Source organism: Lynx canadensis, chromosome D4 (genome assembly GCF_007474595.2).
Source record: "Lynx canadensis isolate LIC74 chromosome D4, mLynCan4.pri.v2, whole genome shotgun sequence".
In the NCBI taxonomy this organism is placed as follows: Eukaryota; Metazoa; Chordata; class Mammalia; order Carnivora; family Felidae; genus Lynx; species Lynx canadensis.
The window spans coordinates 31,042,061-31,059,957 of record NC_044315.2 but is presented as its reverse complement, the minus strand read 5'-3'; the positions used below and the strand labels follow the sequence as shown (position 1 = coordinate 31,059,957).

General features: G+C 40.0%; 1 non-coding gene across 1 annotated transcript; it reads right to left on the bottom strand.

Annotated features, from left to right (window-relative positions):
* Positions 1–5,059: 5,059 nt before the first annotated feature.
* On the bottom strand, positions 5,060–5,165 carry LOC115500167. The gene has a single exon (XR_003964418.1). It is a non-coding gene; the product is annotated as a U6 spliceosomal RNA (small nuclear RNA).
* Positions 5,166–17,897: the final 12,732 nt, after the last annotated feature.

The following is a 17,897-nucleotide window of genomic DNA, read 5'->3' as shown; positions in this document are numbered from 1 at the left end:
TGAATAGAGTCTTGGTGCAAAACAGAATCAATGACAATGACTCACAATCAGGTCAGAGCTGAATCTTCTCTTCCTGGCCTCACCCTAGGAGAGTATCCAGGTCACAACCGGGCATTGTTTACCCAGAAGCAGAGGGAAGAACTTTAAGCTTTCTTATAAGACCATTTGAAAATGAATCAGAATGCAAGGACTCCTCTTTGGGAGAATGTCAGGACTGAGCAATGTGGTGGCAGATGGGGTTGGAAATGTTTGCTGTCTGCAACAAAGAAATCACAGAGTTTGGAGTTATTCTAATATTGGGATTTCCATTCAGCTTTCTTTGGTTTGCATTTGCCAGGTATTCCTTTTCCATCCCACTATTTTCCACTGCCCTGTGTCTGTCTGACACACACTGAACATAGGATGAAACACCAGGACTCTGACATCATTCTTGTCTTTTCCACTTGCCAGCTCAGCCACAAGCACTCAGTGAAGTGCCCCCAAATGCAGCACAAAGCAGGCACCCTGTGTTGCTGAGCGGACAGGTGGGGGTCCCAGAAGATGTCACCTGAATCCTCATTGACTGGTCTTTCTCCTGTCAAGTCTTTTGATTGGGAGAACATGCTAAGTGATTGAGTGTTAAAACTTCATTTAAAAAGTAAAAGAGGTTAGGGGCGCCTGGGTGCTCAGTCAGTTGAGCGTTAGACTTCAGCTCAGGTCTTGATCTCACGGGTTTGTGAGTTCAAGCCCTGGGTCGGGCTCTGTGCTGACAGCTCGGAGCCTGGAGCCTGCTTCAGGTTCTGTGTGTGTCTCTCTCTGCCCCTTCCCTGCTTCGTGCTCTATCTCTGTCTCAAAAATAAGTTAACGCTTAAAAAAAAAAAAAAAGTAAAAGAGGTTAACTAGAGCTAACTTCTTACCAAGTGTGGCCTAATAATCATTCTCTTCCAAGACTTTTCCCAGGATTAAATTCACAGTATTATTTAGGTAAATATTTAATAATTAATAGGCAACAGTCAATATGTATCTATCCTGTGTGGAACAATAGCTGGGAGAGTGATTAAAAAAGAAACAGAAATCTACAAAACCTACAAATCTATAAGTGTTGCTTGCTGGGAATGTGACCAAGACTCAAATACAAAGTCATTATTAGTAGAGCCTGGGGATTAAGTGCATGGGCTTTGTAGTCAGGCAGATCTGAGAGCTAATCTGTCTGCCATTTATTAGACATGGTAGCTAACTTCTGTAAGCACAAGTTTCCTCACTCTCAGGATGGGGACAATAATTCTACCTCATAGGAATTTTGGAAGGATCACTTGAGAAAATGTACACGGTCTGCTTTAAAATTGCAGCCTCAGTTTATCTCAGTACAACACTTGGGAGAGTGAGGAGTCAGGTCTTGCATTGAAGGGGCTGTTTTATCATGTATAACAGAGAAGGCTTGCATCCAGAATATCCTAAAAGTCATGAGATGAGCAGAGAATTGGGGGGAGCAATGAGCAAAAGAACTGAACAGGCACTTTTCAGGGGAAGACACCCAGGTAACCAATGAACATAGAAGAGGGTAGGCATTCAACTGCACTGTATTGGGAAATGCAAAGCAAAACCATGATGGGCTGCCATACACACTCACCAGCATAGCTAGCAAGAGGATGACTGACAATACCAAGTGTTGGTGAGAGTATAGTGTGGGAATGAGAATTAATGCAGCCACTCTGGAAAATAGCTCAGCATTGTCTTCTGAAGTGGAGGATGAACATGGCCCACAGCCCAGCAATTCCATGTACATCAGGAAATGTCTGCAAGAATGTTCAATGATCATAATCTGGAATTGGCTCAGATGCTATTCAACAGTAAAGTGGATAAGTGGATTTATTTTCATGCAATGGAATGTTATATGTCAATAAAGATAAATTAATTTCTGCTGCATAAAACAATGAATCTCAAATGTGATATGCAGCAAAAGAAACTGAACACAGAAGAACATATAGTGTGAGATTCCATGTGTGTGAAATTCACAAACTGCAAGACAAAACCCAACTGGGGAAAGACAAATTTGGTGATGAACAATCAAAAGGAACAGGGAAGTGATTACTTTAGATGTGAGAGTAGAGGCTACCTTTGATGGGGAACGTGGGGTTGGGAAAGGGAGGTACTTTCTGGAGGGCTAGCCATGTTGTATTTGATGGAATCGTTGGTCATGTGATTGAACTCTATATCAAGCTTCTCTCTCCTCCTAGGAGGTCAGGCTGGCTCAAAGCGCCAAACCTGCAATCACATGGCTGGCCTTTCTGGTGACCAGCCTCCATTCTGAGTCATCTTAAGATAAACTCTGGTACAATCCAAGGGGCTTATGAGTAACGAATTCCTATTACCCAGGAAATTCCTAGGAGTTAGTCTCATTCCTAGGAATGAAGGACAAAGGCCAGGCAAATTCCTTATATAACAAGCTTCATACTTTAGGACACCATGTTGTAGAAGAGGTAAAAGAGGATAGTTACATTACAAAGACTGAGCTTTTGTCTAAGAGCCATACGTAAGGGAATACTTAAACCAACCCTGATATGGAATGGGACTTTAGATAGACCAAATGGTCAAATTCAAAATGTTCTTTGTAAACCAAAATACTGTTTGTTAGCTGACAAGTTCAAAATGTACTGCCAGTCCACAAATTGTAGGCTCAGGGGGAAGATCAAAGCAGTTTCAAGGTTATGGAACTGACTAGCATCAACCAAATTTACCAAAGAATTTATATAAATCTGAGTAACAATATAGCAATTTACAACAAGGACTGTTTTGATTAGGTGATGGAGAATGATTGTACCAGTTTTTTTGTAATTCTTCCACCTACAGCAAAGCCAACATTCAGAGATAAATTAAATAAAAGAATTGTGCTTGGTGAGTATGGAATTGGAACAAAGGCAAACCCCCATGTATTCTCACCTTTTGACCCTCTTTCCTACACTCCAGATGTACTATCACCCTTCTGTTTTCATAGTAGAATCTTTCCTTGGTCACGCTTATAATATTTGTTTATATGTAACCCTCACTTACATCCTATTATATTTTTTCAAGGACACATAAAGGTCATCTTAATTGACATTTGTCAGCCAAGATTTAACAAGTTTCCCTCAGTACATATTTGCACTAAACCGTAAGGCTTATCTCATACTCATATCCTCTTTTAAATCAGTTATGACCAATAACTTCTGGAGCATCAATTTCTGATTTTACCCCAGAATTTGGCCTGTACACCTTTGTATACCATGGAAGAATTTGGTCTGTGAGTATAATTCAAATTTGCCATTCAAGCCAGCCAGTGTTTACTTCTTCAGGCATGTGTGACTAATCATAGGCATTTATTACATGCTTAGTTGCCTAAGTGGTATGTCCTAAAGCTAGAGCCTTTTAAAATGTTGTTTTCTTGACATTTGGTTGTCCAATTGAAGCCTTTACATATCTTTCATCAGCAGAGCATGAATAAAGAGTGGAGTTACTTCAGAATGAGTCTGAGACAGTCCCAGGATTATGGAGAGGCTAGAGAGGCAGGAAGGAGAGAAGCTCAAAAATACAATGTTACTTCTGCCTGGATTGATCTCCAATGTGTACGTTTTTTTATTTTCCAAAATCATTAAATGAAAAGGCAGCTGTTCCAAGGATTCAAGCCCATGACTAGACATGACACTTTGCTTCAGTCATTCATTGCCAGCATCTGCTTGATATGCTGACATTTCAGAAGCCTTCATGATGGTTCATCCTTGGATCTAAAGGACTAGAGTTGGACACACAGATGGCATCCCAGCTGTGTATACACAACCCCTGTTTTATCTGCCACCCACACCACATACAGTTTTGTCAAGATTCTGTCACAATGCCAATGTAGCTTCTTTGGGAGCAGCCATTAGAAGAAGAAATTGTTTTTGTCAGCTGCCCAGTGGAGCAGGCCAGCCTGCTGAATGAAGCAGACTGGGCGTTCCATCTGTTTTCTCTTGGGAGTGGTCATGATACTTCTCATGAAGTATCTCAGTGGTGTGAGGCATGTGACAGATATGCCTCAGGGAACAGCACTGTGCTGTGAGCCAGGTAGTAACACAAAAGACTGTCAGAAATCAGTGTGGGCCTCGGTGAACCCTGGGTCAATGCCCATGTGGAGGAGCTCTTGTACTGGCAGCAGCAAAGCTCCTAAGGCCCACAGACTCATCATGTCAAAAACAAGAACTGTGATCCACCTCTCCAAACACCTTCTCTCTGTGCTTCCTGTCCCAGTCATCAGCACCACCATCTATCAAGAAACCAGAAATCTCTCTTGGGTCACCTTCCCTCACCTCTCAGCAACCCATCGAGTTCAGCCATATGCCCTCTGAATTTTCTCAAATCTATCCACTTTTCTCCATCCCTAATGCCCTAGTTCAACTGGCATTGGGTATCTCCCTCCTGAAAAACTCTGACAGCTTCCTAACTGATCATCTTCATCTGCTGCCCCTCTGCTTGGTCTCCACCCTAGTCCAGGGTGATTTTTATTTATTTATTTATTTTTTAATTTGAGAGAGAAAGAGAAAGAGCACAAGCAGGAAGGGAAGAGCAGAGAGAGAGGGAAAGAACTGTAAGCAGGCTCCAGGCTCAGCGCAGAGCCTGACTCTGGTTTGGTCCCATAGACCCTGGGATCATGACTTGAGCTGAAATCAAGAGTCAGACGTTCAACTGACTGAGCCACCCAGGCACCCCGAGGGTAACTTTTTAAAGTACAAATACATCACTACCCTGATGAAAGTCTCCACAATCTCCCACTGGTTTCAGAACACAGATCATCAATATCCAGGTTTGATGCCTCTGCTTGCAACTCCACCTTCATCTTGGGCCACCTACCACCTCCCTCAAATCTTGACAGACCAGCTTTGCTGGCTTTGCTCTCAAATGTCTCACTAGACATGTCTACCAGCTCTTCCTTCTGCTTGCAGCAGAACCTTCTCAACACCATCCCCCTCTGTTTCATTATCATAAAATAGACACAACATAAAATGTACCATTTCAATCATTTTAAGTATACAGCTGAATAGCACTAAATACATTTGTGTTGCCATGCAAAAATACAGAACATGTCACTAGTTGCATGTCAGTCTTACGCAGGGACTATGCTAATCTTCACTGTATTGTTCCAGTTCTAGTCTATGTGCTGCTGAAGTGAGTACTCACCCTCTTCTGACTATCAAGTCTGACCCATCCTGCATATCTTAGCTTTAGTCACTTATTCAGGGAAGCCTTCCAAGACCAGGCCCATCCCTTGTCACATGAGTGACATGATTGTCTGATTGGTGTCTGCTCCCCTCACTAGATTGTGAGTGAGCTCCATTAGGGCAGAACTCAGGACGTAGAGGAGTGGTAGGCACATAGTAGCTCAGAGCATCCTAGTTAAATGAGTAAGTGAATGAATGAATCAATGAAACAATGAAGAAATGCAATTCTACCCACAGTAAAGACCACCTTGGCACTATTGTAGAAAACAATAAAATTCTGCATTGTCTTAAACTCCATTCCAGAGTAGGATCTTGGCTTCATCTTTGGAGAGGGTTTTTTGTTTTGGGTTTTTTTTTCCCTTTTCTCAAATAGAAAAGTTACTAATTTGGGCTTTACCTCTCATAAAAAAAGAAAATACATGGTAGTCTTTAAATAGTGTGTTTTCCTTTCATTCTATTTATTGAGGTTTTAAAACAACTGAGTCTAGTGTTAGAGCTCTGCAGCAGTTTGTAATTTCTAAAAACTAATGTAAAGTAGAGCTTATTTGGCACAAGTCTGCAAGACACTAAGCATGATCCTGCCCCACAATATCTGCACAGAAGCCCCTACCATCCATCAGGCTACTAGTGGGGTCTGGAGATGGCTTCCCTTGGAACCTGAGGTTGTCTGCACCCACCAAGTTCACAGAAAACTCATCATGCTCACCTCCAGGAAGCCCTGCTGTGGGCCAGAAATAGCAGATCTAGGCTTTCATGGGACCAAGGACTCCAACCCTGAGTTACAGCAAGGACAGCTGACACACACATTACCCTTCACACTTTATGTGTTATTCATAACACCAGGAGCTAGGGATCAACATCATCATCAACAACAGTATCCTAATTTTACAGATGAGGGGAAAACATTCAGAGGTCAAGCAGCGGGTCCAATATCTCTCAGTTGGGGCTTTTTCTTTTCATTTCATTTTGCTCTATATGACATTAACTGCTGCACTTTCAGAGGCAACTTCTATTATAATGGAACCCTTGAAGTGGTATAAACAAAGATTCTCTGGCCACTGTGCACTTGGACAAAGCCATAGAAAGTAGAAAGAAATATGGCCTATGATTATAAAGCCCTTGAATATGACTGAACACTTAGCACTGATTGTACAGTCTGGTTTTTCAATGTGTGTTGACTCACTGGCTGATGAAAAGTCTGAGAAGAGGTATCACATAGTGATCAAGACTGCCTGGTAACACACAAAACCCTAAAAAGCTCTGGGCCCAAGAACTGTCCCCCAGGCTCTGTGTCCACTGCAGAGTGTCCTTGTGCAGACACAGGCTGGGAGCTGGTTCCTGTCCTGGCTTTCTGCCATTTCACTTTATCTTGGGGGAAAAGCTAGAATGCTCTCTGCCTCCAGGCATAGCATCTGGTAGGCGGGTCCCCCGGGTTTCCTCTAAATCCTGACTGTCCCCACCCTCTTCATGGAGAAGGTGGTAAAGAGCACACTAATCTCTCGGATCAAAGCAAGAACGAAATGCATAACGCTCCCGCTGCAAGATCAGAGCGTGCTTAGATAACCCCGTGGGCTCTTGGCTGAGGAGGCGATGAGAGAGAGGCGCCTGTCCTGAGGTCACAGACTGAAACCCTCTGACACCTGTCCTTTTGCCACCACCACCCCTGTCCAGCCTTGGCACCACTGAGCCAAAGTTTCCAGTGACCAAAAATGTCCCTCGGTCTGGCATCTCCCATCTCCCCATTAGGTTTTCCTTTTTTTGTATCTACAAATCTGCCTTTCATCACCTCTGCCTCGTGTTCTCCTCAGCACCACACTCCCTGTGACCCTCACCTCCTCTTCCCTTGGCCACAGCTCATTTCTTTTCATGTCCACTGTCAGAACTCCAACTGGAGCTGAATGTGAGTGACTTAGCTTTATTAACATAGCAATGTGTACTTACATCCCTCAATTCTTTATTATCTACTTCCATCTTATGTTTTCCAAAGTTCCTTTGTTTAACAAAGAAATCTTTCCAGAGTTCCTTCATCTTACTCAAGTAAGATGGTCTCACTTCCACTTAATGCAGAAAGGTCTTCAAATTTGGGGATGGGGAGCATGTTATTTTCATGATTTTTAAAAGTTACCATCACTATTGTTACTATGATTATGATTAAGCATTAATTCCCACTGTGATTCCTACCTATAAAATTCTCTCCTGATATAAAAAGCTTCTGTTTTTGTATTTCCTGAAATAAAGGGTTTTATGGTTGAATCTTAACTTTGTCAGCCTAAGAACAATTTCCACTCACCGCATATTACCATCCATACCTGTTCATTTTCTCCCTAAGGTGTGTGTTCTCACACAAGGACACATCGTGTGTGTAAAAGGCACCAAGAACATGCCTGTGGTCAAGGAGAACAACACCCTGCTTGTTCAGGTATTTATTCCTGTTCTTTTAACTTTTCCTTGCTTTTCAGAAAAAATTAATGCTCTGAGAAAACCACAAGTAGTTGTAGAGAAAAATACTAATGATTTATTGAGGGGAAATTCTTACAATATCCATTATCAAGTGCTTATTTGCTCTTAGTACTTACAGTTTAAGTCATTTAAAATTATTCATGATCATGTATTTTGAAGTGCTCATTTAACAAACTTACTGTTGAAATTATGGAATGGAAAGGCTGCAGAAGAGGCACTGAAGACGGACACACTGAGTTGGAAACCTCTGTGCAGCTTTCTTCTGCTAATGCCAAAAGGGCTAATCTGAAAGCCCTTTTGCAAAGGGGCTACAAAGCATGGCATCACGCTGAGAGTTAAATTTCTTAGTTCACTGAAAGCAAAACGAATGATTGCCATGCATTGCTATGTGTGATCATTCAGTGTGTGTAGGAGGATTTGTGTCTTGTAACAACAACAAACTAACTAACTCTGGAAGCTGAAGATGAGGGGCCCATAAGCACAAGTAGCTGGCTAGGGAAGCAGCTGTGGTGATGTTAGGCATTGTCCTAACCAGACATTTATCATTGAGTGAGTATCAACCTGACTTCTTGATGCTTCAAAAGTATAAACAAGATGATTTATAGGGACTTGAAATCTCGTTTGTAAGAACAAAATTAGTATAATGAGCCCAACATGCAACTGGTTAGAGGCTAAGAAGTTTTCCTGAATAAGGGGCAGTTTCCTTCTACTTCTTTCTCATTATTTCACTTTGCCAAGCATCGTCCTCCATTTTTGTGCCTTGATTTGCTACTATGGAAAAATTCCCCCCAAAATAACTTTATTATGATGCTCTCATTCTTACTCAGTAATTTGTTCTCTTACCTATCACCCCTATAGAAAACCTATTCTGAACATGTGGAGACTTTGTACTTATTGGGGGTCCAAAAGTGGGAAGAGACAACTAGAAATTTAATAACATAGTATTATTGCTAGCCCTTTTTACTATCAGGCCTAAATATGTTCTAATTTAAATAATGCCTTATACACAGCACTCAATACTGGTTTTCCAGATTAGAACATAAGATATAAACAAACATTTCAATCATTTAGAGTTGTGAAGTATACCCTTCAAATGTAACCACTAACCCTGAAGACAGATATTATCTATCGCTATATAACAAATTACCCCAAAATTTACTGGTTTAAAATAACAATAAACATTAATATCTCTTACAGTTTTGTGGGAGCAGCTTAATCAAGTGGTTCTGCCTCCAGATCTCTCACAAGGTTGTAGTCAAAATGCAGATCAGGGCTTCAGGAATCTGATGGTTTCAAAGGCTGGAAGACCTACGTGCATACTGGCCAATTCACAATGCTGGCAAGTTGGTACTGGTTGTTGGTTTGAGTCCTCATTTCCACACCATGTGTGTTCTCCTCAAGGCTGCTTGAATGTCTCCATAACATAATGGCTGGCTCCCTACAGAGCAAACAGATTCTAAGAGAGAGAAGTTAGTGGAACCTACATCTTTTTATGACCTAGAATTGGACATCAACACAGCATCACTTCTGTTCATTAGAAGTGAGTCACCATGTCCTATCCACATTGCAGGGGCAAGGAATTAAGCTCCACATGTTGAAGAGAAGAGTGTCAAACAATTTGCAGGCCTGTTTTAAAAATATCATTGGTTATATGGGGTGCCTGGGTAGTTCAGTCAGTTAAGCATCCAACTCTTGATTTTGGCCAGGTTATGATCTCGCGGTTCATGAGCTCGAGCCCCAAATTGGGCTTCTTGCTGACAGCACAGAGCCTGCTAAGAATTCTCCCCCTCTCTCTGTCTGCCCCTCCCTTGCTTGCACGTGCTTGCCCTCTCTCTCTCTCTCTCTCTCAAAATAAATCAACATTTTTAAAAAGTATCAGTGAGGGGTGCCTGGGTGGCTCAGTCGGTTAAGCAAGCGCCCGACTTCGGCTCAGGTCATGATCTCACGGTCCGTGAGATCGAGCCCTGCGTCAGGCTCTGTGCTGACAGCTCAGAGCCTGAAGCCTATTTCAGATTCTGTGTCTCCCTCTCTCTCTGACCCTCCCCTGTTCATGCTCTGTCTCTCTCTGTCTCAAAAATAAATAAATGTTAAAAAAAAATAAAAAAAATATCAGTGTTATAGATAAATGTAAATTATCTTTAATTCCTTGTAGCTTATTTTGAGGTATAATTTATATAAAGTAAAATTCATAAATCTTAAGTGGACAGCTGAGTGACTTTTTATATGAGTATATACCCATGTAATCACCATCTAGATAAAAATATATAACATTTTCAGTTCCTTAGAAAGTTCCATCATATGAATTCCTTTGAATTTTTTATGTACGCAATCACCATCTACAAATAAAGATACCTTTAATTCTTCCTTTTTCACCTTTATAATTTTCATTTCTTTTTCTTGACTTTCTGTACTGTTAGGACCTCCACTACAAGATTGAGTAGAATGTGATATGAGTGAATTTCCTGGTCTTTTTCTTGACTTAGGGGGTATATATTTGGTATTTCACCATGTTTATCTGTAGGTTGTTTTATAGGTAACTTTTATCAGATTGAGGAATCTCTGTTCTACTCCTAATCTGATTAAGCTTTGGCAGCAGAAGCATAAATGGAATCACAATTTATGATTTTACTATTGTTCATAGCTTTACACATTAGTCAGGGTATTGCCTTTAGCTACTAATATTCTTTATCTAATTTAGAAAAAAATCATGCCAGGTCTGTACATAAAAAAATATTGCGCAGGTAGTCCTCAAGTTCCAAATACACTGATCTTCAAATGTACATTTGTCAGTTCTTTGGAAATTGCAAGACTTTGTCATATGGAAGCTTAATTATGCTTGGTGCTTAACCATGGAGGTCAACTACAAAAAGAGTATTGAATCCACTTTAAGTGCAAAGTATGGTCTGTGCTACTGATGGGGGTGGCCATGGCATTTTGAAGAGAAATGGGAGGAAGAACAGATGAAACCCAGCAGCAGCAGCAGCAGCAGCAGCAGCAGCATGTGAGGAGGGTAGTGCTCACCTCCACAGACTCCCAGAGCTGCCCCAAAGCTAGATGTGGCTGACATTTGTGAATCAGCATCATATGATGCTCTCTGAACCCTGCCACATGTGGTAAAGAATTCTTAACAGTCACAACCTGCAATTTACACAGCTCTAAAAGCAATAAATTTTAAAATGAAACCATTTGAATAGCACTGACAAAATGTTCTTAAATTTATTGTCACATTTACTCTTCACAGCAGCCCTGTGAGGTTAACATCTACATTTTTCAGAAGAGGACACTGAAACTTGGAAACATTCAGTGACTTGCTCAAGATCTCCTGGCTTACGAGGACTACACCCAGAACCTGACCCAACACTCCAGGTATGTAATCTTTTTGCTGCATTATGTTGGTAACTGTTTGCCTGACAATTTTTAATGTTTTTTAATTGCTTCAGCAGGGGTGTTCATGCTTAATGTAATTTTAATGTTGCTTTCCTTAGTGTAAATTGAAGGAAGTGTTTTTAGATTCCCAGCTCTTGGTCTCAGTACATTTAGCCATTTGGATGAACAAATAGAGAAAGTCTTTCTTCCTCCTCCAGCACATGAACCTTTGTCACATTTTAAGAATTCTGCTCCAGGGGCGCCTGGGTGGCGCAGTCGGTTAGGCGTCCGACTTCAGCCAGGTCACGATCTTGCGGTCCGTGAGTTCGAGCCCCGCGTCGGGCTCTGGGCTGATGGCTCGGAGCCTGGAGCCTGTTTCTGATTCTGTGTCTCCCGCTCTCTCTGCCCCTCCCCGTTCATGCTCTGTCTCTCTCTGTCCCAAAAATAAATAAACGTTGAAAAAAAATTAAAAAAAAAAAAAAAAAAAAAAAAAGAATTCTGCTCCAGGCATCAAGGAATGAGAGTGTAACAAAGCTGATAAGAGAATTGGGGCGCCTGGGTGGCGCAGTCGGTTAGGCGTCCGACTTCAGCCAGGTCACGATCTTGCGGTCCGTGAGTTCGAGCCCCGCGTCGGGCTCTGGGCTGATGGCTCAGAGCCTGGAGCCTGTTTCCGATTCTGTGTCTCCCTCTCTCTCTGCTCCTCCCCCGTTCATGCTCTGTCTCTCTGTCCCAAAAATAAATAAACGTTGAAAAAAAAAAAAAAAAAAAAAAGAGAAAAGAAAAAAAAAAGCTGATAAGAGAATAATTCTATAATTTGGCAACTAATCTAAATATGACACACCTAATAATGAACGAAATGACTAATAATGAATGAAAATCATTAAGCAGCATCATTTCATTCATGTCAGCACATCTGTTTCCCATCACCATGTTGAAGGCCCTGTCTTGGGCACTATTAGAGATATGACTAATTCTTCAGATAACAAATTTCAATTTATGAATACTTCCTAATGTAGATGTCAGCATCATCCTTGTGTTTCAGGTAAGATAAAAAACCACAGAACACACACAAGAACACTGTAGGATATACACATTTTAGTGTATTTTTTTATTTTTAATTTCTTTTAAAAAATTTTTTAATGTTTACTTATTTTTGAGAAAGAGAGAAAGAGAGACAGAGAGACCATGAGTGGGGAGGGGCAGAGAGAGAGGGACACACAGAATTTGAAGCTGGCTCCAGGCTCCCAGTACAGAGCTGACACAAGGCTCAAACTCATGACTGTGAGATCATGACCTGAGTCAAAGTCTGACACTTAACTGATGAGCCACTCACGTGCCCCAGGACATACACATTTTAGATTCAGATTGATTTTCAGAGTAAGTTGTGGTCTGCAGTGCTGCTGGAGAGGCTGCTTTGATACCAGACCAGGAGGCAGTGGTGAGCCAGATAGGGATGTCTCAGGCGTCTATGTAGAGTGAAAGCCTTGTTTAACACAGGACAGTTACATGAGCCAGAGGAGAATGGCATTAGGGCACAGAGAGACCCAGTGAGCTAATCACTAGGTGACCCTGAGGTTTCTGAGGTGACTGCAGATCCATCTAAAGGGCTGGTCAGAGGGCAGCTGGCTGGGCTGGGTGTGTGCAAAGGTAGCTCTGATGGACAGACCCAGCAAGGACAACAAAGGGGCTCTCAGTGTTTACATAATAAATGATGGCCTCTAAGGAAGGCAGACTCATACTTTCTCAAGGTTTTCTATTTGTATCAGATGCACTCAGTGTCAAATATGAAAGAGCATCTTTTCAAAGGCCATGAATATTAGTCTCGTTTGCTTTGTAAACAAGGACTGAAGGCTTCAAAGTCATTATGTCATCACTTCTTGGATTCTGAATGTTCGAGTAGAGCTAATTGCTCTGTCTTTGCTAATATTCTTCTTAAATCATTGATTGGATCAGCCCATGAAACATGAGAGTTCAGAACAAAGATAGAGTTTTCCAAAAGTGGATCTGCAGCAGGATTTGAGTTTGACTTTCACCTCCTTAATTTTCTGTCATTCCCTTGGGGAAGAACCCCATGTTCTAAATGATCTAAACAGTTGGTAGAAGGCTCTTTCAGGGCTCTAGATAGTCTGAAATCTTTTTTTTTCTTTCAACTCTTCTAGACATTTATATCGAAGTGCCCCTGCCATGTCTTGTATGACTGTCTACCTAGGTTTCAGACAGTTCCCCTGTCCAGCATGCAGTCAGGCATAAATCACTTCCCACAGGTAGAAGGGTGACAAGTACCCCTACCCACGTGCCTCCACCTCAGGAGCATCAGAAGACGAAGACTTCGGCAGAGGACTTGGTCCTCACTGGAGGTCCTCACACTAAAGTCTGTTCGTTCATCATTTCCTGACAGGTGATTATTTCTTGAGCTAGTTACTTTCTTCTTTAAACAAGATCTCTATACAGTATCAGGGGAAATGAGTTTTAGACTCTTCCACCAGGCATTTTTTCAAGGGCTTTCCAATGACATTTTCATAATTTCCACACTCTCATCTATTTACAGTTTGTGGAGTTCTCTGAGCTCTGGTTTATATCTTTGTATGCTCTATTCTTGTCCTTTGAGATAATGCTTTCAGAGCTTTGCCATTCTGCTGTGAGGCCTGTGTCTTACTCATATCAGAAGAATTAATGCCAAGGAGGCAAGGTCCCGGTTGTTTAATTTGGAAAGGCTCATTGTTGTTCATTCCTCTGAGGTCCTGCTTGAGACAGGTTTATCAAGTTCCTACATGTGATTTTTATGGCTCTTCCATCTAAGTACAAAAGTAGGCGTCAGTAATCATTATATCAAATAAACTGACTCAGAACTTTAATTAAGACTAATATAAGTATGTTAAGACCTAAATTTTTTTCTACTCTATTACTTTGTTGTTTAATTACTAATTTATAGTTAAAGAGCAGTATTAAAAAGAGTAGTACAGAGTCAAATAGTAAAGAATGTGGTTAAACTCTGGCACAGGAAACCTCTCAGTAAACACTTTAAAAGGACATAGATTAAGTCTCAGTGATGCACAGAAAAACTACAGGCTTTGATTACTCTCATTGCTTTTCATCTCTTTCCATTATTTACTGTTTGGGCCTCTTTAGTGAAGGGGCTTTGTTCTGTTCCTAATTGTCAGTCTTCCATAATTTCACAACAGCAAGTGAGAAATGTCTTAAATGAGAAAAGCTCATTTCTATTTAGCTTTCTAGTCATTCCGCAGAACTGGAGTTTTATATAATTTGAGATTGCTTTGAGAGTCTTCTATTACCCATTACTCTGAGTGTTTTCTAATCACTAATCATGGCTCACTAAATGTCAAATGTTCATCTAGTGATTTATGTTCTTGTTTCACAGATTTCCTTAATTGTTTCTACATAAACCCAAGAAATAGTAATTTGAAGAACTGGATGTTTTGGAAGATATATCATTAGTTTATAATCTCCTCTGATAAAACCTGAAGTACTGGACCAACAGATATGAAGCAGTGTGTTAGTCACAGGACCTTGCCTCAGAGGAGACCATGTTTCCAGTGTCGGGCCAGTAGATGCAAAAGAGTCCACTTACTTCCTAGAAATGAGCGCTCTACAGCAAGAAACTGTGTGCTCTCAGCCTTTCCTGTGGGATCAAATGCACTAGTGACAAATAATAACATGATATCCTTTTCTGCTTTAATTTTTTTATTGAAGTATAATTGACATCCCATGTTATATTAGTTTAAGGTGTACAACATAATTATTCAACACTTGCACATATTGTGAAATGATCACCACAATAAGTCTAGTTATTATCTGTCACCATACAAAGTTATAAAAAAAAATTTCTACGATAAAAACTGTTAAGATTTGCTTTCTTAACGACTTTCAAATTTGCAATACAATAATATTGACTATAGTCACTATGGTGTACCTTATATCCCCATGACTTAATAATTGCATAACTGGAAGTTTGTACTCCTTGATCCCCTTCACCCATTTCGCCCACTCTTCCAACCCCCTTCCCTTTAGCAACAACCAGTCTATTCTTTCTATCTATGAGTTTGGTTTGGTTTTGTGTGTTCATTACCTTTGCTTTTTATGTTCCATGTGTAAGTGAAATCATATGGTATTTGTCTTTCTCTGTCTGGCTTATTTCACTATTATGCTAACATAATGCCCTCAAAGTCAATTCATGTTGTTGAAAATGACAAGATTTTATTTTTTGTGGCTGAGTAGTATTGCATATACATATACCTTTTCAAATTAGTATTTTATTTTCTTCAGATAAATACTCAGAAATGAAATTGCTGGATTGCATGGTAATTTTTTTTTCAATTTTTTGAGGAACCTTCATACTGCTTTCCATAGTGGCTGCACCAGTTTATGTTCCCACCAACAGTACACAAAAGTTTCCTTTTCTGCACATCCTCACAAACACTAGTTATTTCTTGTCCTTTCAATAATAGTCATTCTGATAGGTGTGAGGTGATATCTCACTGAGTTTTTGATCTGCATTTCTCTGATGATAGGGGATGTTGAGCACCTTTTCATATATCTGTTGGCTATTTATGTATCTTCTTTAGAAAAATATCTATTTAAGTACTTCACACCCATTTTTTAATTGGATTGTTTTGTTTTTATTTTTGTTTCCTATTGAGTTGTATGAACTCATTACATATTTTGGATATTAACCCCTTATCAAATACGTAGTTTGAAAATATTTTCTTTCATTCTACAGGTTGTCCTTTTTTTATATAAACAAAAAAATTTGTGGTTTATTTAACTGACATATAATAAGCTGAACATATTAAAAGCATAAAATGTAATCAATTTTAGCATTTATATATATATATATATATATATATATATATCCATGAAATCATCAAAATAATGAACACATCTACATACCCCAAAAGTTTCTTTTTGTTTTTTAAATATAATTTATTGTCAAATTGGCCAACATACAGAGTGTAAAGTGTGCTCTTGGTTTTGGGGTAGATTCCCATGATTCATTGCTTATGTACAACACCCAGTGCTCATCCCAACAAATGCCCTCCTCAATGCCCATCACCTATTTTCCCCTCTCCCCCCACCATCAACCTTCAGTTTGTTCTCTGTATTTAAGAGTCTCTCATGGTTTGCCTCCCTCCCTCTCTGTTTGTAACTATTTTTTCCCTTTCTCTTTCCCCATGGTCTTCTGTTAAGTTTCTCAAGATCCACATATGAGTGAAAACATGTATCTGTCCTCTGACTGACTTATTTCACTCAGCATAATACCTTCCAGTTCCATCCATGTTGCTGCAAATGGCATGATTTCATTCTTTCTCATTGCCAAGTAGTATTCCATTGTATATATGAACCACATCTTCTTTATCCATTCATCAGTTGATGGACATTTAGGCTCTTTCCATAATTTGGCTATTGTTGAAAGTGCTGCTATAAACCAAGGGCACATGTGCCCCTATGAATCAGCACTCCTGTATCCTTTGGATAAATTCCTTGTAGTGCTATTGCTGGGTTGTAGGGTGGTTCTATTTTTAATTTTTTGAGGAACCTCCACACTGTTTTCCAGAGTGACTGCACCAGTTTGCAATCCCACTAACAGTGCAAGAGGGTTACTGTTTCTCCACATCTTCGCCAACATCTGTTGTTGCCTGAGTTGTTAATTTTAGCCACTCTGACTGGTGTGAGGTAGTATCTCACTATGGTGTGATTTGTATTTCCCTGATGAGTGACATTGAGCATCTTTTCATGTGTCTGTTGGTCATTTGGATGTCTTCTTTGGAAAAGTGTCTATTCATGTCTTCTGCCCATTTCTTCACTGGATTGTTGTTCGGGTGTTGAGTTTGGTAAGTTCTTTATATATTTTGGATACCTGCCCTTTATCTGATATGTCATTTGCAAATATCTTTTCCCATTCTGTCAGTTGCCTTTTAGTTTTGCTGATTAATTCCTTCATTGTGCAGAAGCTTTGTATCTTGATGAGGTCCCAATAGTTCATTTTTGCTTTTAATTCCCTTGCATTTGGAGATGTGTTAAGCAAGAAATTGCTGTGGCTGAGGTCAAAGAGGTTGTTGCCTGCTTTCTCCTCCAGGGTTTTGATGGTTTTCTGTCTCACATTTAGATCTTTCATCCATTTTGAGTTTTGTTTTGTTTTGTTTTGTTTTTTTGTATGGTGTAAGAAGGCAGTCCTGTTTCATTCTTCTAAATGTTGCTGTCCAGTTCTCCCAGCACCATTTCTATACACCAATAATGAAGCAACAGAAAGAGAAACCAAGAAATGGATACCATTTACAATTGCACCAAGAACCATAAAATACCTAGGAATAAACCTAACCAAAGATGTAAAAGATCTGTATGCTGAAAACTAGAGAAAACTTATGAAGGAAATTGAAGAAGACACAAAGAAATAGAAAAACATTCCATGTTCATGGATTGGAAGAATAAATATTGTTAAAATGTCAATACTACCCAAAGTAATTGACACATTCAATGCAATTCCAATAAAAATTGCACCAGCATTCTTCTCAAAGCTAGAACAAACAATCCTAAAATTTTTATGGAACCACAAAAGACCCTGAATAGCCAAAGTAATACTGAAGAAGACCAAAGCGGGAGGCATCACAATCCCAGACTTTAGCCTCTACTACAAAGCTATAATCATCAAGAAACTATGGTATTGGCACAACAACAGACACATAGACCAATGGAATTGAATAGAGAACCCAGAATTGGACCTACAAATGTATGGCCAACTAATCTTTGACAAAGCAGGAAAGAGTATCCAATGGAAAAAATACAGGTTGTCTTTTGATTTTCTTTCTTTCTTTTTCTTAAAGTTTATTTTTACTTATTTTGAGA